This window comes from Lissotriton helveticus, chromosome 5_1 (assembly GCF_964261635.1).
Source record: "Lissotriton helveticus chromosome 5_1, aLisHel1.1, whole genome shotgun sequence".
Lineage (NCBI taxonomy): Eukaryota > Metazoa > Chordata > Amphibia > Caudata > Salamandridae > Lissotriton > Lissotriton helveticus.
This window is the reverse complement of record NC_136065.1, coordinates 1,229,778,656-1,229,804,500: the sequence shown is the minus strand read 5'-3', so window position 1 is coordinate 1,229,804,500 and position 25,845 is coordinate 1,229,778,656. Positions and strand designations below refer to the sequence as shown.

At 42.9% G+C, this 25,845-nt stretch overlaps 1 protein-coding gene across 22 annotated transcripts in view; it reads right to left on the bottom strand.

Annotated features, from left to right (window-relative positions):
• The window catches only part of LOC144755239 (scavenger receptor cysteine-rich domain-containing protein DMBT1-like), a 593,569-nt gene that overhangs the window by 258,479 nt on the left and 309,245 nt on the right, over positions 1-25,845 (bottom strand). The window lies entirely within an intron of this gene.

Genomic DNA, 25,845 nt, shown 5'->3' with positions numbered 1-25,845 from the left:
GCCTTTATGGCCTGCCCCGGCCCTCCCCTTGACCTTTTAAATCAGTCACTCCTGTCAGGTTCTGTCCCCAATGCTTTCAAAAGCGCCGTGGTGGTCCCCATTTTAAAAAAACCTGGCCTTGACCCTACCACGTTGGCCAACTATCGACCCATCTCCCTTCTCCCTTACCTGGGAAAGGTTTTGGAGACGTATGTCACCCGCTGCCTCAGTGCTTTTATCGAGGGAACACACTTCCTCGATGATCGACAGGCTGGTTTTAGACCTGCTCATTCCACTGAGGCAGTGGCGGTGGCAGTCATGGACACGCTGAAACAGGGGGCTGATAAGAACTTAGCCCAGGCTCTTGTACTCTTAGATCTCTCAGCCGCATTTGACACGGTCGACCATGGAATTTTGGTTGACCGTGTCAGAAATGCTGGCATCTCTGGGCTGGCCCTGTCATGGGTGATATCCTTTCTCCAATCCCGCTCTCAATCGGTTCGCCTTTCTTCCTTCTCTGCCCCCTTGCTCTCACTTTCTTGTGGTGTTCCCCAGGGTTCCGCTCTATCCCCGCTTTTGTTCAATCTTTATATGCAGCCCCTTCTTACTTCTCTTCGTCAATTTTCAGTTACTGCTTTCAATTATGCAGATGATCTGCAGCTTATCTTTCCTATTGACTCTTCTCCCTCCTCTTGTTCCAACTTTCAAAATACTATGCTCTTTATTTATGAATGGATGAATCTTAGCCAATTAAAGCTTAACCCTAGCAAAACGGAGCTGGTTGTGACTGGAGGCCTTCCTACTCCCTGGTCTCCTAACTTTTGGCCCATCGCTCTTGGTTCCCCTCCTTGTCCAGTGAATACCGTGAAGAGCTTAGGGGTTACCATTTCCAGCGACCTCTCGATGCGGCCACATATCAACACCGTCACTTCGGCCTGCTTTCATCATCTCCGCCGAATCGGGAAGATTCGCAGGTTCCTATCTCAAGAGGCCCTTATTCTTGTTATTCTGGCCCTCATTACCTCACGTCTAGACTATGCCAACTGTCTATACGTGGGGGTCCCTGCCTGTCACCTTTCCCGACTTCAACTGGTTCAGAATCAGGCAGCTAGATTAGTCTTTCAGCAGCCTAAACACCAGCATGTCACCCCACTTCTGAAGACTTTACACTGGCTCCCAGTTGCGCAACGGTGTGTTTTCAAAATGGCCTGCACCATCTTTAAATCTCTGTTCATTTGCGCCCCTGCTTTTATCTCTTCTTGTTTGCACGCCTATGTTCCTTACCGTCACCTTAGATCTTCTGCCCACAATCTTTTGACCACTCCCAGGTTTAACCGCAAGAAACATGGGGGTTCCTGTTTCTTCTTTCTTGCTCCTTCTACCTGGAATTCTCTTCCTCTTTTTATTCGCCTGACTACTGATTACCTTTGCTTTCGCAATCTTTTGAAAACCCACCTGTTCTGTCTTGCTCACGGTTAGCTGCCCTTGACCTTTTGTTCTTCCCCCACCTGGTCTCGAGCGCCAAGAAACCAATTGGTGTATGTGCGCGGCACCAAATTCTTTTAATAATAATAATAATAATAGACTTTTAAGTATAGTAGTTACAGTTGTTGTAATGCGCAACACAATTTCAGACACAATGCAATATTGAGCTCAATGTGAATTTCTAGTTAAATGCAATTAGTTACTTTTGGATTACTTTTCTAACCACAGGACTTGATCCAAGATTCAGTCCTGGGACATCTCCTATAAATAGTTGAGTAAAACATTTTGGTTAGAGTAGTGATTTTTAAGGAATATTATTGTATTTTAAAAGTTGACACTTTGAAACTTTTGCACATAGAATCACCAATGTTATCCTATGGGAGGAAATTCACTTATCAGGTAAATAGTGTTAACGTTACTTTTCCTCACTCAGTGGGGGATCCTGGATTCAGCACGGGTGCATCTCCTGTAAACAGCCGAAAGAATGCGTTTAAGTCATATAGGCAATTTTTAAGAATATTTTTAGTTTGTGAAAATAGACACTTAGAAACTTTTCTCGTGAGAACCCCACATTGGATTCCTAAGGAAGGAAATGCAAGCTACTGGTAAGTACGGTTAGAATTATTTTTCAGGATCAGTACTGGGCTCAAATAAGCAGCACTGAGGTCACTCCTGATAACAGGTGAGTAAATCGGAATTCGTAGTTCTGTTGATTTTATAGGAATATATGTACAATTCAAAAATCGACACAGAAACTTTTCTGGTGAAAACCACACAATGGATTCCTATGGAAGGAAATACAAGTTACTGGTAAGTAAGCTTAGAATTACTTTTCAGGATCAGTACTGGACTCAAAAAAGCAGCACTGAGGTCACTCCTGAAAACAGGTGATTACATCGGAATTCGTAGTTCTGCTGATTTTATAGGAATATTTGTAGGTTTCAAAAAACGACACTTAGAAACTTTTCTGGTGAAAACCACACAATGGATTCCTATAGAAGGAAATACAAGTTACTAGTAAGTACGCTTAGAATTACTTTTCTGGGTCAGTGCTGGTCTAAAAGATTCAGCATTGGGTTCTCTCCTCATAACAGGTGAGTAAATCGGTATTCATAGTTCGGCTGATTTTAGAGGAATATTTGTATGTTTCAAAAATCGACACTTAGAAACTTTTCTGCTGAAAACCAGACAATGGATTCCTATGGAAGGAAATACAAGTTACTGGTAAGAACGGTTAGAATTTCTTTTCAGGGTCAGTGCTGGGCTAAAAGATGCAGCACTGGGTTCTCTCCTGATAACAGGTGAGTAAATCAGAAATCGTAGTTCGGCTGATTTTAGAGGAATATTTGTACAATGGTGAAGGTGACATGTGTGCAAACATGCCCTGTGGCGCGTTATAAGTTAAGGAATTAATTCCTCTTCAATCCTGTGGTACCCTGGGGACCAACTAGCCCACCAGGTACCTCCAGTATGCGCCAGGGAGCTGCGTTGTAAAGAAGTATACAGAGGCCACGCCCCTTTTTACAACACTCTGCAATGCAGCTCTGTGGCAGTTAGTGGAGGTACCTGGCGGGCTAGTTGGCCCGCAGGGGACCTCTATATTGAAGAGGAATTAATTACCCAACTTAAAATGAGCAACAGGGCGTGTTTACACACAGATCACCTCAGGCCCTGCCCCCTACCTTCACCACTGTGGAAACGCACACCATGGCACATTTTACATTGGGGGATTAAGTCCCCTTGAATCCTGAGGTCCCCTGGCGTCCAACTAGCCCACCAGGTACCTCCAGTAAGCGCCAAAGAGCTGCGTTGCAGAGAGGTGTAACAAGGGGCATGGCCTCAGAACACCTCTCTCCAACGCAGCCCCCTAGGGCATACTGGTGGTTCCTGGTGGGCAATTTGGCCCCCAGGGACCCCCAGTATTCAAGGGGTATTCATTCCCCCTCTGCAAACGCGCCAGGGGGTGCGGTTGCAGAGTGGGGCAAGGAGGGGGCATGGCCTCTGGCCGGATCCAGTTTTCTTTTCATTTTTAAAGAAGGGGGCTGTGTACCCCCCTTCTTTTTCTATATATATATATATATTCACTGAAAAAACCATAGGTTTCACACCAGTTATAGTTAGGAATTAGCATTTAAAAACCTATTAAATACACTGAAAAAACCATAGGTTTCACACCAGTTATAGTTAGCTGGAAATTTTACTGCACTGCTGATGACGTCACATAATACATCACTCATGACATGGTCGGTGACATCAGCATAAATATGGGACCCCCTCTACAAATATTTTCTAGGTCAGGGAAAGAGGGGACTTGCAGAGTCGTATTTTTTTAGTGGATGGCATACATTTTGTGTTCAAGCCTAACCAGAACAGAATAGTGGAACTACTTTCTCGTGTCCCTATAGATGTCGATATAGAAAGCTTTATGTCTTGTGGAGTGAACGATTGTGCTTTCAAGAGGTCCTGAGGAAGGTGGTCACAAACCCACCGAAACGCGTCGACCTTGCGTATTAGATCACACAACCATACGTGATCCCTCCAACACAGATTGCAGTATGAATGTTGTATGTATGATAATGAGTGTATGCATGTACTATAAATGAATATTTAGGTTTCTTTTTCTCTTTGTTTTGTACGATGTCTATTGATGAATTGCTCTAAAGATTTTAAATGTTGTTATGTAAATCTGTTTCTCTGTGAAAAGAACAAATAATTTAAAGAAATGACAAAAAATGAATAAATAAAAAAATTTAAAAATAGTTACATTTGGAGTCACCTTGTGTATAGAAAATAAGCAGATATAAAAGTGTTTGGTTGAAACTGTAATAGGTCGTGAGGGAAATATTGTATTTTGATGGTCGGTGACATCACTCATGACATCACTGATGACACCATCCAGTGAATGTGTGTCTTTCCGAAAAATAAATATGTGTTATATATGTATATGTAAAAGTTTATGTAATGTTTAAATAAGTGTTTACATGGATGTTTTTAAAAAAAAATTTGATTGGTTAACTGGCTTATTAAGTGTATCTTAGTGAATACATATATTAGTGAGTAATGTTTAAATATTTAAATATATGGATTAGTGTTTCACTTTGTGTATTAGTGGCTGCATGGGTTGTTGAGTAGCTACATGTGTATGTATATGGGTTATTAGATGTTTTTTTTAATATCAGTATGAGTGTCTGTATGGTGTGGTGGGGGTATTACTTAGCACATAGATGCATGAGTGACTGACTCTCTGTTTGTATGTGTTTTAAAAACAGCATATGTGCAGGACTGTATGGGTAAATGAGTGTGTATATGTGTATGTTAGTGAGTGAATGACTGTCTCACTAGTGTCTTTATCAGTAACTACATATGTTTTAATCTTGTATATGTGAATATTGATGTATATAAGTGAGTATATGTGAGAGTAAGAGATTGTAAGAGTTCCTGTTTAAATAAGTATGTGTCTCTATAAGTGATTGTTTAAGAGAGTAAATATGTGTAAGTTTCCTTAGAAGTAAGGTGGTAGTGTGTGTATAGCTGTATATGCAAATAAATGGATGTTCAATAGTTTATTTGCATGTGTGAGTATGTGTGTGAGTAACTTTTGGATGACTGTCGGTGTGTAACAGGATGTATAGGTATATCACTACATATGATGAGTGAGTATATGCATGAGTGACTATATAGAACTGTTTGTGAATGAGTGGATGTGTATATAGATGGTGGAATTACTGAATTGGTTGTTGTAACTGATATGGGTATCTCCATTTAAAAAAAAAATTTAGTTTCTATTTTTGAATATGTGTTTCAAGGGTTACATTACAGTGAAAGGAGGTCTGTCACTCTGTCACAAGGATGGTGTCATCAGTGATGTCATGAGTGATGTCATTGACCATGTCATGAGTGATGTAATATGTGACGTCATCAGCAGTGCATTGCAGGCGCGCAAGTTATAGTGAGTCCAACTAACTATAACGTGGGAATTTCAATGGTTTTATGCGAGTGAAATTTCCTGGTAACTATAACTGGTGTGAAACCTATGGTTTTTTCAGTGAATTTAATAGGTTTTTTAAATGCTAATTCCTAACTATAACTGGTGTGAAACCTATGGTTTTTTTAGTGAATTTCATAGGTTTTTTAATAGCTAATTTCTATTTTATAATGAATCCTATATTGTATATTTATGTAATACTATTTTTTATTTTTATTTTATTAGTATTTTTTCTTTTTGCCCTGGAGCGCTCCCGGTGCGCGTACCGGTGAGCGCACCGGTAAGCGCAGTCTTGCGGCGCGCCCCGGTGCGCGTACCGGTGAGCGTCCCGTTAGCGCTATTGCCGCGAACGAAAACATCATCATGACATATTGCGTAGCCGCGTGATGCGTCTTATGACGCACGGCGTAAGCGCATCCGTAAGCGTCCTAACGCATATGCGCTACGTAAGCTCCCCCGGGCGCGAACCCGGCCGCGCAGCCGGGCGCGTAGCGTAAGCGCGTCTGGTCATGTGACCTGAAAATAACACTTTTCATTGGTTCAGAACAGTTTTGGTTTCCAAATGATGAAAGCCCGGGTCATGTGACCTGAAAACAACAGTTTTCATTGGTTCAGGACAATTTTGTTTTCCAAATGATGAAAGCCCCCACCTTTTTTCCTCATTCTCGCTTTGTTCTTTGAGTGAGGAAGACCTGTTTCCATTGATTGAGAAATGGCTACAGCAGCAGCAGCAGCAGGAGCATCTGCACCACCACCACCACAAGGACCACCACAACACCACATTGGTGGTGAAGAAGAAGAGGAGGAGGAGAGAAGGACTTTCCTGCCTGAAGACAATCCCCCTTACAAACCGAGAGAGCACATTGTGTGGGAGTTTTTTAAATTCCCAAGAGGCCACAAGAAAGTGAATGCGGCAAAAGTAACTTGTCTCATCTGTGGCTGTGAACTTTCCAGGGGGAACCCTTCAAAAAAATATTCTTTTGGTAATCACACCATGATTCGCCACATGCAACGCAGGCATCCTAATAACTATTCTGCGGCAGAGGTGAGAGAACTGTGCAGAAACCTTCTCCAATCGTCTTCCAGAACCTCAACAAGCAAAGAACCCACTCCATCGGGTCCAGAGGCAAGGGAGATGGTCCCAAACATACAAACCAAGTTTGGTAGATACAAAATCGTTTGTACATTGTGTGGAAAAACAATTACCTATGGTGAGCAAAGTATTACACTCATCAACCTTGGCTGGTGATAACCACAAGTTCCCAAAGAAACCTTAATTTTTTCCTGATTTTTTTTTTGCTCCAGTTGAGCCGTTTACAATTCCCTGTTTTTTGTTTCTCCCCATAAAAAATACAAAAAAATATATAAAATTGTTCATAAAAGCCAAAAAAGTAAAAAATGTTCAAAAAAACAATAAAAAAAATATAACAACAAAAAGAATAAAAAAACAGGGTTTTTTAGAACTACCTCCAATTTATAAAAAAAATCTGTTATTCCTTTTTTCCCCATGGTACGCTCCCCGGTACGCTCCCCGGTGCGCGTACCAAGCGCTCCCCCCGCGGGCCCTTTTATAGCCCCCACATCAAACCTAGGAGGTCGGGGGGGTCTACCCTGCCCCTTTTTGGTCATTTCCCCCTTTGTTTTTGCCACCTCTTGTGTCTCGATCCTACCGAGACGCAAGATGGCGGCCGCTCGGACTGTTTGGAATGTTGACAGACACCCGAGAGCCAATCAGCTTTCCTCTCGCGTACTCGCGTAGCGCGCCCGGTGCGCTCCCCGGTGCGCGTACCGGGGCGCGCTTATAGATATATATATTTTTTTGAACCTAAAATACTCAAAATCCTCTGGAGCACATATCTTGAGACATAGCAAAGGCACATCGGGCTACCAGTCCCTACAATTTTGCCAAGTTTGGTGGGAATCCATTCAGCCGTTCGGGCTAAAAGTGAATCCAACCGCCCTATTGAAGTTAACATGGAGAAAACACGTTTTGGGACCCCCCTTTTATCTTGGCCCCCGCTTGACGAATCCCCCCCAAACTTTCAGGGAAGGAGCAGAGCGGAGTGGGCCATCTAATTTGAAAATTCGTCTACCGGCGCCAAAGTTATTCCCAATAGAATGTTGCGGATTTCCTATGGAAACTAGGTCCTAACTATAACTACCTACTGGCGACTGCCAGTAGGTAATATATATATATATATATATATACATATATATATATATATATATATATTTATTTTATTTTATTTTTTTATTTTTATTTTTATTTATTTATTTGGGCTCGTGCTTCTCCCCCAGTTACGCGAACTTGTTCGTGGGCTGGTGGGAGAAGCACGATGCGTGGGCAGAACACAATGAGACATGGAGTGACAACATTTTAATGTGGACCAGGTACATAGATGACCTTTTTATTATTTGGCGCGGTGATCGAACCTCGGCTGAGGATTACATCGCCAAACTAAATAATATTACTAAAAGTTTACGAGCACGATCAGTGCCACGAACATTTGCTATTTTGATTTGGAGATTTATGTAAAAAACAATACGCTCCAAACGAAACTCTACAGAAAACCAACAGCTGGTACTGCTGTTTTGCACGCAGCTAGTTACCATCCGAGGAGTCTCGTGAGAAATGTACCCTATGGTGAGCTGTTACGCTTAAAAAGGAACTGCTCTATGGAAACTGATTTCCAACAAGCCAAATGTGAGGCTAAAAACAGGTTCCTCAATAGGGGTTACTCCAATAGCTTATTAGATCAAGCGTCATCGAAAGTATCTGTAGCGAACAGGAGGGATCTCCTGATGCCAAAAGATGTGCCAAAGATGGATGATGAGGTGAGAATGATCACCAGATTTAATACGAGATCTGGTGATCTTGTTCACATCCTTAGAAAATACTAGCATATTCTGATGACTGACAGCGTTCTTAGGAAACATCTAACAGAGCAAACTTTAATAACTTACCAACGTTGCCAGTCATTATCAGATCACCTGGTTCACAGCCATTTCTCAGCTAAAACAACAAAGTCAGCGACTATGTCCAATGTAAAAGGGTTTTATCCCTGCCTCCACTGTAAAGCTTGTAAAGGGAGCAGAAAAACTTTGGAGTATCCAAATAGAACAGGAGAAGGTGGACCCAACCGAAAAATCACAAAATTGTTAAACTGCAACTCTGAATTCACTATCTACTGTCTAGAGTGCCCCTGTAAGAAAAGATATATAGGGAGTACTATCAACCCTACGAAGCTTAGGATCTTAGAACATATGCAGGCTATTACCAACAAAGATAAATCCTATCCAGTAGCCCGCCATTTTGCCGAATACCATCAAAGCAATAGAGATCCGCTAAGCTTCTATTGTATAGATCAAGTCAATAGACAGGAACGTGGGGGGGGACAGAGAAAAGGCACTGAGAATCCTGGAGTCTAGATATATAATTGATCTAAAAACTATGACTCCATGGGGCCTGAATAATGATGAGGAACTATGGGTCCACCTTAAAATACTGTAAATATTGAGACTCACAAGGGAACGATAGTGAATCATACGACTCCCTCATAACCCAGAAATGTCAGCAGCCCGCTATCAGTTGTAAATTGATCAACAAGAATGAATAAATGCCCATACAGGGCTACAAAACAGGAGAAGTAATAGGCAGGCACATTGGGGTCGAGTAGATCTGAAAATAGAATTACTGGGAATACATCCCCCAAATAGCCAAAAAACAGAAACTATATAAGAGTTACCATATAGTTTGACCTTAAAAAACTGCCTCATTTATCTCCATTGTTATCATTTCAATTGGTATGTAAAGAATATGATGAAATGTTTGTTACACGATACGTTTTTAATGAGCACTGAGCCCTTTATATTGAACTGCGACTTGTTTTTAAACTATGTGTTATGAATGACTATACATTCCAATATGGCCGCCACGTTGGCGATTTAAATACCTCATTTATGTCAATGATTTGAGAAGTGGCCAATAAGTCTAAAACGGCGCGTTTTTTCACAAACAAACTGACACTGACAAAGCTAGAGTAGCGAAACGCGTCTGTCAGGGGTGAAGGGGGTTTGCAAAATAAATATTTTTCAACTGGATTCCAGTGTGCTCGCCTTTTTTGTCTTAGATAAGTTGGAGTGTTGGGAAAAAAAAATAAAAAAAATAAAAATATATATATATATATATATATATATATATATATATTACCTACTGGCGGTCGCCAGTAGGTATATATAGTTAGGATTTTTTCTCTATGGGATTTTTGAAAATTCTATGTCTAATAACTTTGGCGTTTGTGGACGGAATTGGCTGAAATTGTCAGGAAAATGGCACATTTTGTTTCTGAGCAGCCCCTGGAAATTTGGGGGGGTTCGTCAAGGGGGGGCCGAGAAAAAAGGGGGGTCCCAAAACGCGTTTTTCCAATGTTAATTTCCATAGGGCGGTTGGCCTCACTTTTAGCCCGAACGGCTGAATGGATTTGCACGAAACTTGGCAAAATTGTAGGGACTGTTAGCCCGATGTGCCTTTGCTAGGTCTCAATATATGTGCTCCAGTGGATTTTGAGAAATTAACGTTCAAAAAAAGATATATATCTGTAACAGCGCTCCGGGCAGCGCTCCGCTTCGCGTACTTTTCGCATTACGGAGCTTTGTGAAGCGAAGCTGATTGGTTCTCCGGCGTCTGTAAACATTCCAAACAGTCCGTAGCGGCCGCCATCTTGTCTCTCGGTAGGATCGAGAGACAAGAGGAGGCCAAAGCGAAGGGGCAAATGACCATAAGGGGGCATAGTAGATCCTCCCTGACCCCCTAGGTTTGATGTGGAGGTTTTAAAAGGGCCCCGCGGGGCAAAAAATAAATAAATAAATAATAATCGAACGGCTGAATGGATTTGCATGAAACTTGGCAAAATTGTAGGGACTGGTAGCCCGATGTGCCTTTGCTAGGTCTCAATATATGTGCTCCAGTGGATTTTGAGAAATTAACGTTAAAAAAAAGATATATATCTGTAACAGCGGTCCGGGCAGCGCTCCGCTTCGCGTACTTTTCGCGTTACGGAGCTTTGCGAAGCTGATTAGCTCTCCGGTGTCTGTAAACATTCTAAACAGTACGGAGCGGCCGCCATCTTGTCTCTCGGTAGGATCGAGAGACAAGAGGAGGCCAAAGCGAAGGGGCAAATGACCATAAGGGGGCATACTAGATCCTCCCTGACCCCTGTGGCCAGGCTGTGCGTCACGTCCAGCTCCTCTCCTCCGGTGATTATATCTTTGAATGGGTAAAAAAACAAGTTTTTAGAGAAACTGGCAGGAGAAGACATTCATCCATCTCAATTCCGTCCCCAATCCTATGTAGGTGGGGAATAAGTTCATCGGTCACAGTCAGAGGTCGTCACTTATGGAGTCTGTAATTTACATTGCTTATTGAATTCATAGACTTGCTTAACGTTCATTTGCGACATATGATGAGAGAAGTTGGACTTTTATACACAATGTATTACGTCACATTCGAAATCGAGTCCTTATGTAGAGACTCGTCCTTCCCTTTAACCCAAGTATCGACAATCTTACATCTCCCTTCGGGGTCGGCTAATTCTTGCAAGCAGGGGCGTTATCGTCATGAAGAATGGGGAAGGGGCAGATGTAAAACATGGCTTTCCTGGGGAATGACCGTTAATCAAGGTCATCAATTACGTTTCGTGGGTAGCTGACATGGGGCTAGGGTTGATCGGGGGCGCGTGGGTGCTTTGGACAGGGAGCTGGGGTCGATCGGGAGGAGTGGGGTACTCTGGACATCCGCACTTAGGTGCAGGGGGGTGGGGCAATCGGGGCATTGGGGATCACATTTCTAACGAACTGAGGAACAGAAGACCATTGACGTTATAGTTCCCTTATAAAAGGCCAGATTAGGGGACATCCGTCGTCTTACCTGTCCTTTCCTTCATTACCAACTCGGGTTCTATCGTTTGCAGAAAGGAGAGGTAGTAATATGGCAAGTCACAATCGTTTTGGTTTTGGTCAATTTTGCTGAACACCTTTGCGTTCGAGGAAACCCAATTATGTTTTGTGCCGGAGGGGCACAACGTCACCATACAAGGAAAAGAGGAAACAGGGGGCTTTTGGAGAGAGAAAGAGAGAGAGAGAGAGAGAGAGAGAGAGGGAGAGAGAGAAAGAGAGAGAGGAGAGAGAGAGAGAGAGAGAGAGAGAGAGAGAGAGAGAGAGAGAGAGAGAGAGAGAGAGAGAGAGAGAGACCGCACCCTAAATGGTCCATTCGGTACACGTATGACATGGAGAGAGAAAGAGAGAGAGAGACGTGTAAAATAATGGGCCATTCAGTGCGCGCACAACACAGAACAACAGGGGTTAAGTGACACAAAAACACAGGCAGAGGGATGACGTATATTCATGCATCACGTACACACAAACTCAGACGGGGGAGACAGTACATGTATTATATACAGAAATCCAAGACAAACATAGAACAGTTATTGGCCAACAATGATCTCCTCCGGTACGCTGCGCATTCTCAGTATCTTAAGCTCTCTTTACTTGTTCTTCTCTCTTTATTGTCGGCTGCCTTTACTGGAGGTTGTGGTTGCGCACACTTACGTCTCTGCCACTTGGTCATGAACTAACCTGATCGGGCTAGTGCTCACGGTGGTATTTTCGAGTCATTTTAGCAAATGTGTTTCCAGGCTGAGACAATGGTCGGTGTCAGTTGGAGAACAATGGGGCAGCTTTGAGTTACATGCCTATGAGGATGCGAAAAAGGAGGTAGTAGGTTTTCAAATATTGGCAATATCCCTAGTCCTCTCGGCGGAGGATACTTGTGTAACCCTTACCTCGAAATACCCTAAACTTTTCCCTACTTTAGTTAAAAGTAGGAATGTAATCATTATTGTATGTTATTTTTCGTTGCACTATTCGGGGTTTGTCGTGGTCAGGCACCATAATCAAACGCCTTTTTCCCGTCTCGTCGTTCGTTAGATCACCATTTTCGTACATTAGTCGACATTCCGATGTGACCTGCAGAGAGAGGGAAAAAGAAGGGGGGCAGGGGCTACATTGATAGACACACTAGCGCGCATAAACCCAGAAAGGCTTTTACTTACTGCGTACTCGGCCTATCTCCACGGGATGCAGTCACTGCCAACTGGGCGTTCAAGCCCAGGTGGACCGTTAGTGTGATTTTTCTTATACAGGCAGCATATAAAGTATAGGCTAAATACCAGGATCTTTAGCGGTTGCCTTTGGCTGTACAAAAATGTGCAAAGTACATACAACAAAAACCTGGACCGTTCATGTTTGCAGTATTTCTGCGTACTATACCCGTTTAACCCTTTTTTTTTAATCAAGCTGAGTCGTTTCACCTGTACTTAAGTTATATCGGATCATTTATTCGAAAGTTATCAATTTACGCGGACAACTATATTTGCTTTCTCAAAAACAATCTTTAATGAGAATGTCGGTGCACAAATACGGGCCTACAACCCCGTGGGCCGGCCACGGAGCAGGCTGGAACTGTAGATGTGGGGATACTTTATTAGTGGAAAACTTAATGGAGTCAGTGGTCGTTAATTTCATAAAAAGTGCGCCAAGTGCAATAAAAATCATATTGAATCTTTAGTGTGAGCGAATATCATAAGCATCGAAATTTCGAACTTTCAATAATCATGATGCGCCAAACTCAACAACAATTCATTGTCCGAATGTTCAATTGGTACCCATCTTATGCTAATTCATTGTCCTTCATTGTCCGAACACCTAATCAGTACCCATCTCATATCAATTCATTGTCCGAGCTGACAGTATACATCCTATATCAATCCAGTGTCCGAACTCATAATCAGTACACATCCTATATCAATCTATATGTTTAAAAACTTCATACATATCCTATGACACCGAGGCTGAGCAATCGGGGTACAAGAAGGAGTTGAGGGTTTCATTTGCATCGGCGCCATTTTGGGTGCAGTCAGGCAGAACCAGGCATAGTCTAAATCTCTATTAACTCGTGGTTGGCCCAGAGCTTCCTTTGGCAGTCCAAAGTTCCGTTAAAAGGGCAAAAGAAAGGATCGGTGGATTGAACCATCAGTCAAAAAGGGGAGGGGGTGCAACAATTTTTCCTACCGGGTCACACTGTGCTTTCACCGGAACTGATCCGAACTGTGGTCTGCAGGATTCTAGTCATTCAAACTGAGGCTGACGCCAGCATGGGAGCGCCGACGTCCCGCGGCTACATTTCCATCGTTCCGTGGGCAATCATGGCAGTCATTCCCCATCGGGGGCATTTGCGGGAGTCGGGGACTCCCGCGGCTCCTCTAGAATCTTCAAGGTTGTGAAGAACTATGACGGTGGAGTCAACAAGTGACCGGGCCATTCCTTCATGCTGGGCCCGCTCTTGCCAGGTCGATCGCCATTTTGAGAGTTCGGCAGCTACCGGCGATCGCGGGGTCAAATGAGCGGACGGGCTTCACCCTGCCGGGCGAGGCGTTGCAGCATCGCCACAGTGGAAGAACCCCTTTCCGGGCGTCTGGAGCGCTGAGGGTGCAGCTGGGAAACCTCCACCTGGGGAGGCGGGAGAGGCCTGTTCGCACCGTCTCTCCCTCCCAGTGCACCCCACGGCGTCTCGCTTGACATTTGTTATGGCCTGACCAGGCGATGAGGACGAGGGGGGGGGGTCGGAGGCATGTGCAAGACATCCCCCCCCCCAGGGTTGTTGCAGCAATTATAGAAGAAAGAAGAAATGTCCCGTCCGTCTTCAGGCCGGGCTTCTGGTGGATGGTGGCCGGACGCCCTTTGCTCTGGCCCCATGAACGGGTTCCTTGGCTCATCCGGTGGGGCAGGCCTTGGCGTGTGGTGCCTCTCCTGGGCCTTTCGTGCAGTGGCCTCTCCACTCCCAGGCCCTCCATGGATGCTGGTCCAGACTGGGAGGGAGAGAGGGAGAGAGGGAAAACCTGCAACTCTCCAGGGTTACCGCAGCTGCCACCGCGGCCGGACTGGGAGAGAGAGGGGAGGGTCGAGGACACGGATATTCCCCCCCCTGCAACTCTCCAGTGTTGTCAAAGCAATCCCCCTGGCCGGGTCCCGCTGGCCTCGGCCTCTCCTCCGGCTACACCCCCTGGGCCCGATTCACAGAATGAACTTAAGACTCAATCCTAAACTTACTACTATTTTGGTATTCACAGAATGCACTTACTACTTTTGGCATCCACAGAATGAACTTACTACTTTTGGTATTCACAGAAGTTAGGATTTTGTCTTAAGTTTGTCTTAAGACAAACTTAAGACAGACTTAAGACAGACTTAAGACAGACTTAAGACAAAATCCTAACTTCTGTGAATACCAAAAGTAGTAAGTTCATTCTGTGAATGCCAAAAGTAGTAAGTGCATTCTGTGAATACCAAAATAGTAGTAAGTTTAGGATTGAGTCTTAAGTTCATTCTGTGAATCGGGCCCTACGTGATGATCTCCTGGCCGACGGTTGGCAGCAGGACCCGCCTTATATGGGTTGCTTCCGGCTGGGCGTAGCCGCAAACCTGTTGCACTTTGGAAGTTTCCAGAATGGGGCGGATGTCTGCTGACTTGTATCTTTCCCAGTTTGCCGTTATTTGGGTGTGGCAGGCGGTGGGACAGACACGTTTTGGGGTAGTGAGGGGCGATGAAGCCTCGTTGCCTTGTGGCCGTTGCAATGTCACACTTGGTTTCTCTTACTGTTTTCAGGTTTCTTATTACGGGCTTACTTCTAACGTTTCTTGTTTCTAGGACAATAATAGGTTTTATCATTACGTATTGTTATCGTTTCTTTGTTTGTTATTTAATAAAAAGTTCATCAGTGGCCTACTGATTTTCATTTTCCTATTCCTTTCTTTCCAGGTTGTTTCATGCTAAAGTTTCTGTTAACAGGATACAGTGATCACTTCGTTATTATTGCATATGTCCTTTTCACTAGGGGTGCTCTCTGGTCGGGCCAGATGACCTATCTCTAGTAAATGGTCCGGGTGAAACAGGTGCATCAATCAGTGGGGAGTAGATAGGCATGACAGATTACAACGGGGGACAAAGGTCCGCATTACCTACCCTTTCACTACTTGCAAAGATTTTCCTACGTTTATTTCCAAACAGGGAATACCTCCAAAAAGAACCAATTCCCAAACAGTCAATGTTCGGGCAAACAATCAATCAATGAGGAACGAAATAGGCACGACTTGTTAAAGGTTTGCGTTACCTACCCTTCACTATCTGCAAAGGGAGAGAGAATATTCCTATTCTTCCCCGTTTGCAGGCAGAGAAGATGGGTCTATGCTAGCGGGATAACACAGTCAGTGTTTTAGCGATATCTGTTCTGCTTACAACAAGGGGTACTGTGAACACAAATGAACGCCGCTTATGTACATACACATTGCTATTTTCAACAGGTTGTTCCTAATGTTTCTATTTTAGCGAGGTCAAAAAGAGATCCCATTAGTGGCCTACTGATTTTGCTTGATTCCTTTTGTTTTTTTACACGATTTTACGCTATCTGCAAAGACTAAACAGAGTATTGCGACTCTGTGCTTGTTTGTAAATAGAGAATGAACCAAAGAGAACCAATTCTAAAACAGTAAATGCTTGGATAACAATCAATCAAATGGAGAGAGAAGCAGGCACGACGGATTACAACGGGGGCAAAGGCCTGCGTTAACTACCCTTCACTATCTGCAAAGAGAGAGTACTCCTAATAGAAATGAGGGGGGGGCAGCATTGAAAGCAGATCAGTGTGCATAAACACGAAAATGTTTTTTCTTACCACGTACTTGACAATCGACAGCTTATGATATTTGCTATTAAAAAACCATTGAAATTCACTGAAAAAACCATAGGTTATAGACCATATATAGTTAGGAATTAGCATTTACAAAACCTTGAAAATTCACTGAAAAAACCATAGGTTATAGACCATATATAGTTAGGAATTAGCATTTAAAAAACCTTATTTTACTCACACAAAACCATTGAAATTCCATATATAGTTAGTTGCACTAACTATATATCGCGCACCCGCAATCCACTGCTGATCATGTTACATATTACATCATTCTTGACATGGTCAGTGACATCACGACGGCCGGCTCATGCAGTGTCACGGGGTGCCTACCGCCGAGACACTGCTGTTTGCTTTGAGAGGGCGGTATTCTCGCGGCTTCCGCCCTCCCATAGCAGACTTAGTTTGCATTTTGAAAGACAGAGCAGAAAAATCTGTTCTCACTTTCATAATAAAAAGCAGATTGCATTTCCACATACAAGTTAGCATCTCCCCTTGCGGAAAAGCAATGCCGACTCCCGAAGAACACGGCAAGCCGGCGGGACGGTGGGGGCATTGTAGATCCCCTCATGATCACCAACATTTGTTATAAGACCAGGGGATATGGTCCCCGGAGATATTAGAAATTACTAATAGGGGCTATTTTTTATGGTAAAATTACAAGTCTGGTGTGTACCCGCTGGATGCACGACTCATAAGCTGTAGGGTGCGCGACTCCAGCATCTTTGATGAACAACTTGTAAGTGTTTGGGACTCAACATTACTTTTCCACATCACAAGCTACTAATATACAACTCCTCATGTGGAAAACAATCTGATTTTGATTTTGAAAGAGAGAACAAATTTACTTTCTATGGGAGGGCCGGATGGACACCCTGGAAGACCACAGGAACCGGCCCTCCCACAATGCATAAAGCCCCGAGGACTGGTGGTCCCCGGAGCTTTGGAGACCGTACAGCCCCCCCCCCCTAGCCATATTTTTTTTGTAGCCGCAGTGGGTAACGGGCCCTCGAGTGCAGTAGGGGAGCCATATAGTCCCCCTCCCACAAAACATAAACCCCGATGGGTGATGGTCCCCACGGCTTTCAGGACCTTTGACCCTTCCCCCCACCACTTTTTTTTCTTTTTAGCCCCGGGCACTGACGATCCCCGAGGCTGGCGGTCCCCCTCTGGGCCCCACATAACATTTTATAATTTTGCCCCCGGAATTTAATCCCTCGGAAACTAATAATTGAAATATTTTTTTTTTCGGCACAGTCCAAGCACCCTACACGCATCCCGGTTGTTTTTTTTAAAAAAATGTGGGCCCTGGGGGTCCACAGGGTAAAATTATTTCTACCCTACCCCCTTTCTCCATTTTGAACACATATTCCACTGACATACTCAGCCTCGCTTCTACTGAGGCACAAAATGGCTGCCAACAGTTTCTGGTTTTGAATGTTCACAACCGCTTGACAGCCAATTAACATTGAGCACGTGAATGTGGACAGTGCGCTCATAATGCGATGCCAATCTTCGCACAATCCGCGGATCCACCGTGCCCATAGCTATATAAATTACTTTAACCATTATTTTCTCAGAAACTAATGAACAGATTGACACCATATTAGCAAAAGGCACAAGTCGGAACTGAGGACTACCTCTCTTCCAAATTTGGTGTAATTCCGTTCTGCCGTTCGGGCTGTAGCCGTGACTAAAGGTCCTATAAGAAATTGCATGGGGAAAACACGTTTTGGGACCCCCTTTTTTCTCGGCCCCCGCTTAACCAATCACCCCCAAACATTCAGGGAAAGAGCAGAACTGAGCTGGCCAACAGTTTGGTAAATTTCAAGAAGATTCATCAATCGACGCCAAAGTTATTGCCAATTGAATGTTGCGGTTTTCCTATGGATAATAGGTCCTAACTATAACTACCTAGTGGCAATAGTTATGGTTATAGTTAGGACCTTGTTTCTATTCAAAAAACGTTTTTTCTTTTGCCAATATCTTTAGCGTCGTTTGACATATGGGGCGTTCCGGTCTGCTCCTGTCTTGAAAGTTTTGGGGTGAGTTGTGCAGCGGGGGCTATAAATAAAGAAGGTCCCCATGTTAATTTCAAGCTTGAACTGCTGAAAGGAATTACACCAAATTTGGAAAAAAGGTAGGTCTTGGTTCAGAAAGCAACCTTGTTTTAAATGGTGAAAATCCGTTTAGTAGTTCCTGGGAAAAATATCGATATCTGAACCCCAGGTCCAAAAAAGGATTTTTTGTTTAAACGGTAGAAGTTGCGCTGGATTCGCATGATGATTTGATGACGTAGAGAGATATGTATGCGTGCTTTAAACAATATGGAGAGACTTATAGTTGAGTTATGTAACAGTGTGCTGCTTTATTTTTGGGCAGGCCAAACTGTCATGCACTTACAAAAACACCCAAACACTCACCATGCAATCTTACAATGATGCAGGTGCTACATATGGAGTACTGTAATCACTCAGGCCTTACTTCAGCACTGATGCAATAATTTAGGAACTATCTATGCACTTATGCAATCACTAAGGTATAGTTTATGCAGTTATATAATCAACCAGGCACTACTGTGGCACTACTTGAATCACAGAGGAACCGCCTTTCTACTCTTGTAATCCTCTCAGCCAGTAGTCATGCTGTTATGAAATCATCCAGGCAGTACTTTTGCAGTATTTTAAATACTCAGGCTCTACCTCAGTAGTCCTGCAATCACCCAAGAAGATCCCATGCACTTATAAAATCACCCAGTCACTTGCTACGTAGTCATGTAAATCTCCAGACATTATCCCTGCAGTCATTAAATCGCTGACGTGTTACCCATGTAGTCCTTTAATCCCCTTGTATTCTTTCAACCACATACGCACTTTTCTTGTACTTATGTAATCACTCAGCCACTAGTCATGTAGTTTTAAAATCACCCAGTCACTACTTTTCCACACTAGTAATCACACAGGCAGTATATTACTAATTAGGTATCACCCAGGTGGTAGTGATGAACTTATAAAAGCACCCACTCACTTGTTATCTACTTCAGTGATAATAATAAAGCCATTTGTTGAGCGAGAACAGTTACCTCCAGCAGAGGTGTCCCGGCACTAAAGAAACAATCAGCAGCGAGTTGCCAGGCAGTGTCATGTCCTGGTCCAGAGAGCAGTTTAAACTGAGATGAAAAGCCATGTTATTACAGCTTCCCTGAATAGTGGTTCAGGCTTAATCAGACGTAGGCGTTTGGGCAAGGAATTCCATAGCTTGGATGCCCCTACTGTAAACTATCTGCCGCCGAGTCAAGCTTTCTTAACTCACGGAATACACAGCACATTTTGAGATTTGGACCTCAAGGTGCGATTCTGTCTGTAGATACATAAACATTGTCACAGATAACTGGGACACCTCCCATGAACTGACTGGAAAGCTAACGTTAGGGCTTTAAATTTGATTCTTTTTTCCACCGGTAGCCAGTGCAGCTCTTTTATGTGTGTAGAGATATGATGGGAAATGAAATGCGTCTGATCAATCTTGCAGCCACATTCTGTATCATCTGTAGTTTTTTTATTAGGTACGCTGACAAACCCAGGTAGAGTGGTGTGTGGCGTTTTAGGCTCCGAGTGAATTTTCCCGATTCATGTCCTTATATAGGTACAAATCACATTAGCTTTTTATAGGCATAGAAATCAAGCCCTTATTTAGGCGTAGCCCATGCTACCCAGATACAGACATGACTACTTCCACCCGTACCAAACGTCACAACGATTTCTTGGAAAATCGGCTTAAGCAGTTAGGGAACTTTCCATTGCTTGAATATTGATTTCTCCAACAACTCAGTTACTTTACAATGAACAACTATTCCCCAGGGGTTCATTCATGATGTTCATATGCCCGACTTTACGTCAAACTATGGCATTCCTAAACACCTTCAAGGTATAAATATACCTTCACTTGCTATGGCAAACTACGGTGGTTCAGAGCAGATCAACAGCCTACTTGCCCGACGCAGCTCGCTACAGTAAGTGCCGAAGGAAGCCAACTCTCCAGCTGACGCACTGATCAGGAAGCTGCCCTTCTCCTGCCGAGAATCCAGCTCCAGTGTTTCCCGCTCCCCTTGAGGGGTGTTGGGAAATCGAGTCCCGAGGCTGAGATACTAGACCTCCTTCATTCTAACCAAGGTATGGAGCTGATTAGAACCTAGAGAAACCTTTGGTAGATTCATGGCAAAACTAAACCTATGCTACACAATACTTACTTCTTCCCTCGTACTAGACTTAGGTTAGGTAAATGGGGTAGGCATATTTTAGAAGCACCAGTTGAGTATTTTAGCCTGTGTATTTGTGTATGTATATTTATATGGCTTAGAAACATACAATGCTCTTACAGTATTATTTTATAATACTATTCTCGCTGTACGCCTTATACTTTGAAGTCTGCTTAACGATTGTAGCAGTTCACTTCTCTTGCATGAGAAAGAAGACTGTTCAATAAACCTTTTTATTGAAAACGCCCGTATCTCTATTTCCCTGCAACTCTGTAGAAATGAAGCATGCACGATTGACTGAGTGAAATACTTATCTATTGTTTCCGCGACTCTGAGAGATATATTCGTATTCTTGGGAAATAAAGTTGTCATGTTTATGCGGTTGTCAGAAACTAATCCCTTCTTGTGTATTCGAGAAAATTTATAGTGGCCTCTGAGTTAGCTGGCACACACACAATTAAGTTTAGTATATTTGATAGAGACCTAGTTGAACTCAGCCCTACGTCAAATCTATAGGATATAGTATTCCAATGCGCAGAGCCTATTGGGAATATAGGAACTACACTACATGGTGCCCAATGTTAGATACTAAAGTAACACAGTCGTGCTTTTCTCAGAGACCCCTTTTTCCCCGTAAAATACTCCAATAGACGTTTGGAGTGGGTAAAAGGATAAAATATCCACCATAGCTGAGTAGGATGAAAAATCTTATGTATTAGCTTTTGGCTTTTTCAACGTTGAAGGATACAGTGTTCCAAGATATTGTGCACCCTATCTTTGTTTCCTTGAAACTTGCTCTGCAAACTGTCAGTCAACAAAATGTCAAATAACGACAACAACACCGAGAACGGTGGAGCCGCGGTCGATCCACTCATCGCAGCTCTTGACATAACAGGTTTCCAAGAAACCGACGAGGATGCTATAAGCATTCCAGAAAATTTAAGGAAAGCCATCACTATAAAACTTATGAGAAATGGCCTATCAGCAAGAGGTGGTAGGGTAGTTTTTGTGATAGAGGCACACGAATATCACCAGACTGAGGTATTCTATTCATAGATAATCTTCCCTGAAGCTAATGCAGTAACTAAATTATTTCACTTCTATAAAGAAGATGAACCACCAACGGAATACATTCCTTTCGAGTACATTGAAATTCCATTAACATACCAAGAGCATGTGCTCTGGTTTAAAGGCGCCCTAAATCATATAAATCATGTTACCAGGCTCGGTTCACTAGGTAGACCAGGAGCAACATGGCCGGTATTAGCCAGCTATACACCACATGCTCCAATTGAAAAAATGACAGATACAGAAATATTTGCCCAACTGAAGGAGCTAATTAAAATTTACAGACAGTTGGTCCAATATGTCATGCAGACTATTACAGTCCAACCGGCAATTAGGATTCCACAACACACCCCTTACCACAGGATCACAAATACAATTACACCACAGACTCTACATTCAGTCGTTGGTAAATTACCTGCAAAACGGGAACAAATTCGATTCTGGATAGCTCAAAAGATTACTCAAATCGAGGCAGTATGTCCTGATACTACCCCTCATGATAAACACAGAATCCTAACAATCTGTTTACCAATAGGGATCGCACCACATCTGGAGGACTGCGACACTTGGGGTACAGTCTTTGCTGCAAACTACACTAAAACACACGGTGTTCCGTCTATGGCGGTAATACCAGACATCCTGAAACAGATTCAAAATGAATACAGGACAGAGCCTGCTTTGAATCAAGGTATGAAATTACTGAAAGATTTCAAAGAGGTCTCAACAATAATATTAGCTAATATTAAAGGTGAAGCAGCATCCGTGGCGATCCGCCAAAAATTAAGAGAATTTGATGTAACTGAGCAACCACAAGAACTGTCCAGAATAATTGAAAAATACTATGAAGAATTAGGTAGAGACAGTTTGGGGGTAAACCAGTTAAACCCCAACTGACTGAAAGCACTGAAAAGGTCTTTATTAAAAACACTCCTACTATTGCTAAAAAGAAGTGGGAGAACATTAAACAAACTTCTAAAGAGAAACGTTCTCAATCCAGAGGTAGGTCTCCTGAAAAGGAGCCCTCTGAAAGGAGGTATAACCTCAGGAATAGGGATAATTTGAGAAAACCTGATAGATATCAAGATACTGATACAGGTTCCTCTCGTACCTTTCAGACTTCGTCACAGAAATCAGAAAGAAGAGGACGATCAGAAAACAAGGAAGGAAGCGTGAAGTCCAAAGACGATCAACACGTTCAGAAAAAAAATAAAACTCAACTCGCCAAAAAGAAGGTTGCAGGTCTACAAATCAGACATGCTGAGGATCTTGAGGACACAACTCAAGAATGGGGATTGAGCTCAAACGATGTTGGACAGCGCAGCAGTAGTTACCATAGCTCGCAAGATCTTGAAGGATCATCTGGAGACAGTGGTCTTGAATGAGTACATCCAAGTTGAAACTGCAGATACCATGGGTCGTGTCCCACCTATGTTATATGAAGTAACACTCCGGATGGAGGGGGACATAACAAGATAAATAGGAGCACTATTTTGGGAGCGATTCTCTCAGGGTTATGACATTCTTCTAGCTGAACAAGACTGGCCTCAAGAATTTGTAAGGGAATGCCCACATGGTGAAGAAATCATTATGCCAGCTTTCTCCAACCACGTTCCAATTCATTTAAAATATACTTATACCAGGAAATGGGCAGTAGCCCAGGCTCCAGCATTATACAAAAATCAAGTAGGATGGGATGAGGATTCTCCTCAACATAAAATCCAGTTGAAAAATAAAAAACTGCACAAAGGCAGTATCCAGTTAAGCAAGAAGCTAAAAAACAGGTCAAGGAGATCTTAGATCAACTTGAATACCAAGGGGTGATTGAAACATGCACCTCGTCTATGAACAATCCTTTGTTTCCTGTCTCCAAACTAGACAATACATATTGTCTAGTATTGGATTACAGACATTTAAACTCTTGTTGCAAAACATTTGCAGTATAAAATGCACACAGTGCAGCACTAATCAATAACATTGTGCGTAAAAAATATAAAAGCACATTAGATATTTCTAACGGTTTCTTCTGTCAAAACATTGCATATGAAAGTCGGTCTTTGACCATTTTCTCAATTATGGGGACACAGCGTCACTTCTGTCGTCTCCCACAGGGATTCAAGAATAGGCCAGGGTTATTTTCAGCTAGGGTAACCGAGTTACTACAAACCTATGATGATGAGGCATTATCATATGTCAATGACATCTATCTAACAGACAATGACTTGGATAGGCACTTGAACAGGGTGAACACCATCATACTTGGCTTTGCCTCAGAATGGTATAAATAACATTTTAGGAAATCCAGAATTGCCCATTTAAATGTCCTTTTTCTGGGGACGTTCTGGGGCAAACTTTTTAGAGAAATGTGCGCTGCTCCAACCTCCAAAAACGCTGAAAAACTTACAGTTGATTCCAGGTTTCCTGAACTTCGGAAGAACTTACATTCTACATTACGCAGAAAGGGTGAAACCTCTCTATGAATTAATCAAACCTGATTTAAAAACAGTTAATTGGACACAAAAACAAACAGAAATGTTGCGTTCATTGTAAACAGACATGTTAGCTACAAAACATTAACAAACATGCATAAACGTACGCAACCTAGTCATCCCAATCCTTCCAGGACAATGCGTATTCACATACCTAACCTTTAATGAAGGACAAAAAGTACCAATTGCTTACAAATCACATTTGTACACACAAGCAGAAATGAAATTCACTTCAACAGAAAAAAATCTGACAGCAGTTCAAACTGCAGTAGCAAAAGAGAGAGCCCTCGCACAGGGTAAACGCATAATGGTCGTTACTCCTGTACCTGCCTTAGAGGCAGTGACGAAAGCGAGCATTCCAAATGCAAAAGCTTTACATCTGAGATGGATACAATGGGTTAATTCTCTTGCTGCAAAAGACGCTGAATACGTTTTTGACCCTTACTTGAAAACACAAGCATTTCTACAATACGAACAAGAATGTCCTCTGCCTACTGAAATTCTGCCTCTAGAACAGTATGAATGTATAATTTATACTGACGGATCAGCACAGCCCGCTACTGGGTGTAAACAAGCTTGTAGTCCTGCATGCACTATCGTTAAAGGTCATGGCGAGATGGCAAATTCAGACGGATGGTCACTAAATTTCAATCTCTAGGAGATTGTACAGCTCAGCAAGCTGAACTACAAGCATTTAAGATGGCGCTTGAAAATACTGATCGTGAATACCCCACACTCATGCGATTCATATTATTGTGTTCAATCTTACAATGAATACTTGCTGAACCGGATTCAAAACGGTTTCAAACATGCAAAAGGTGGCACAATTAAATATAAGTTGCTTTGGGAACAAGTAGTTCAGTTACAACAAGAACTACAAAAGGCTCACGTGATACATACACTGAGTCATCAACGTGATGGCATTCACGTTGCAGGGAATCCATTGGCTGATGAAGTCGGGAAGGCAGCTGTGCAAACGGCTTCCGTAACTGCAATCACTCGTTCAAAAATGAAAATAGACAGCAAAATATTGCAAGCTGTCAATGCTTCAAGCAAAGACAGTGGTAAAACATTATCAATAGGCTTTCCACTCAAATACTCATATATAAATGATGCAAATAATGTTCCTTTTGCTCGAATCCCTGGAGTGGGGGATAGAGTAATTCCAAACATGGAACATAGATTAGGACTAATTTTAGCAGCACATGAAGGACTTGCCTCTGCACAAGCAGGTGTTTCCGCCACAGTGTCATTATTAAAACAGAGATACTGGTGGCCACGCATGAGGAAACAAACTAGAAACTATGTTTAGGAATGTGAAATCTGCCAGAAGATGGAAGTGTCTACAGTGTAACTTCCTGCGCAGACGCCCCTGTTAATTTCAGATAAACCATTAGCTTGCGTTTACCTGGACCACTGCGGTCCCTTGCAAAGGGATGGTAACTATAAATATATCATGGTCGCTGACGCTCTAACTGTTATAAATGATTTGCGAGTCTTTATCGGCACATACGCAGTCGGCACGCTTCATTCTGACCAGGGTCCTGCGTTTAGCTCTCGAGTTTACAAGGAGGCCATGGCTAAATTGGGCGTTGCATTGCGGTACTCTAGTCCATTCCATCCTGAGGGAAATTCGGTAGTGGAGAGAAAAAAAACGGGACAAAAAGCAATCTATAACAGCTAGGGTATTAGGCTCGGGTGACGGGTGGGTCAAACATCTAATACGTGCCCAACGTAGTCTTAACAATCTGCCAAGGAGTTCTCTAGGGGGTATCACTCCAT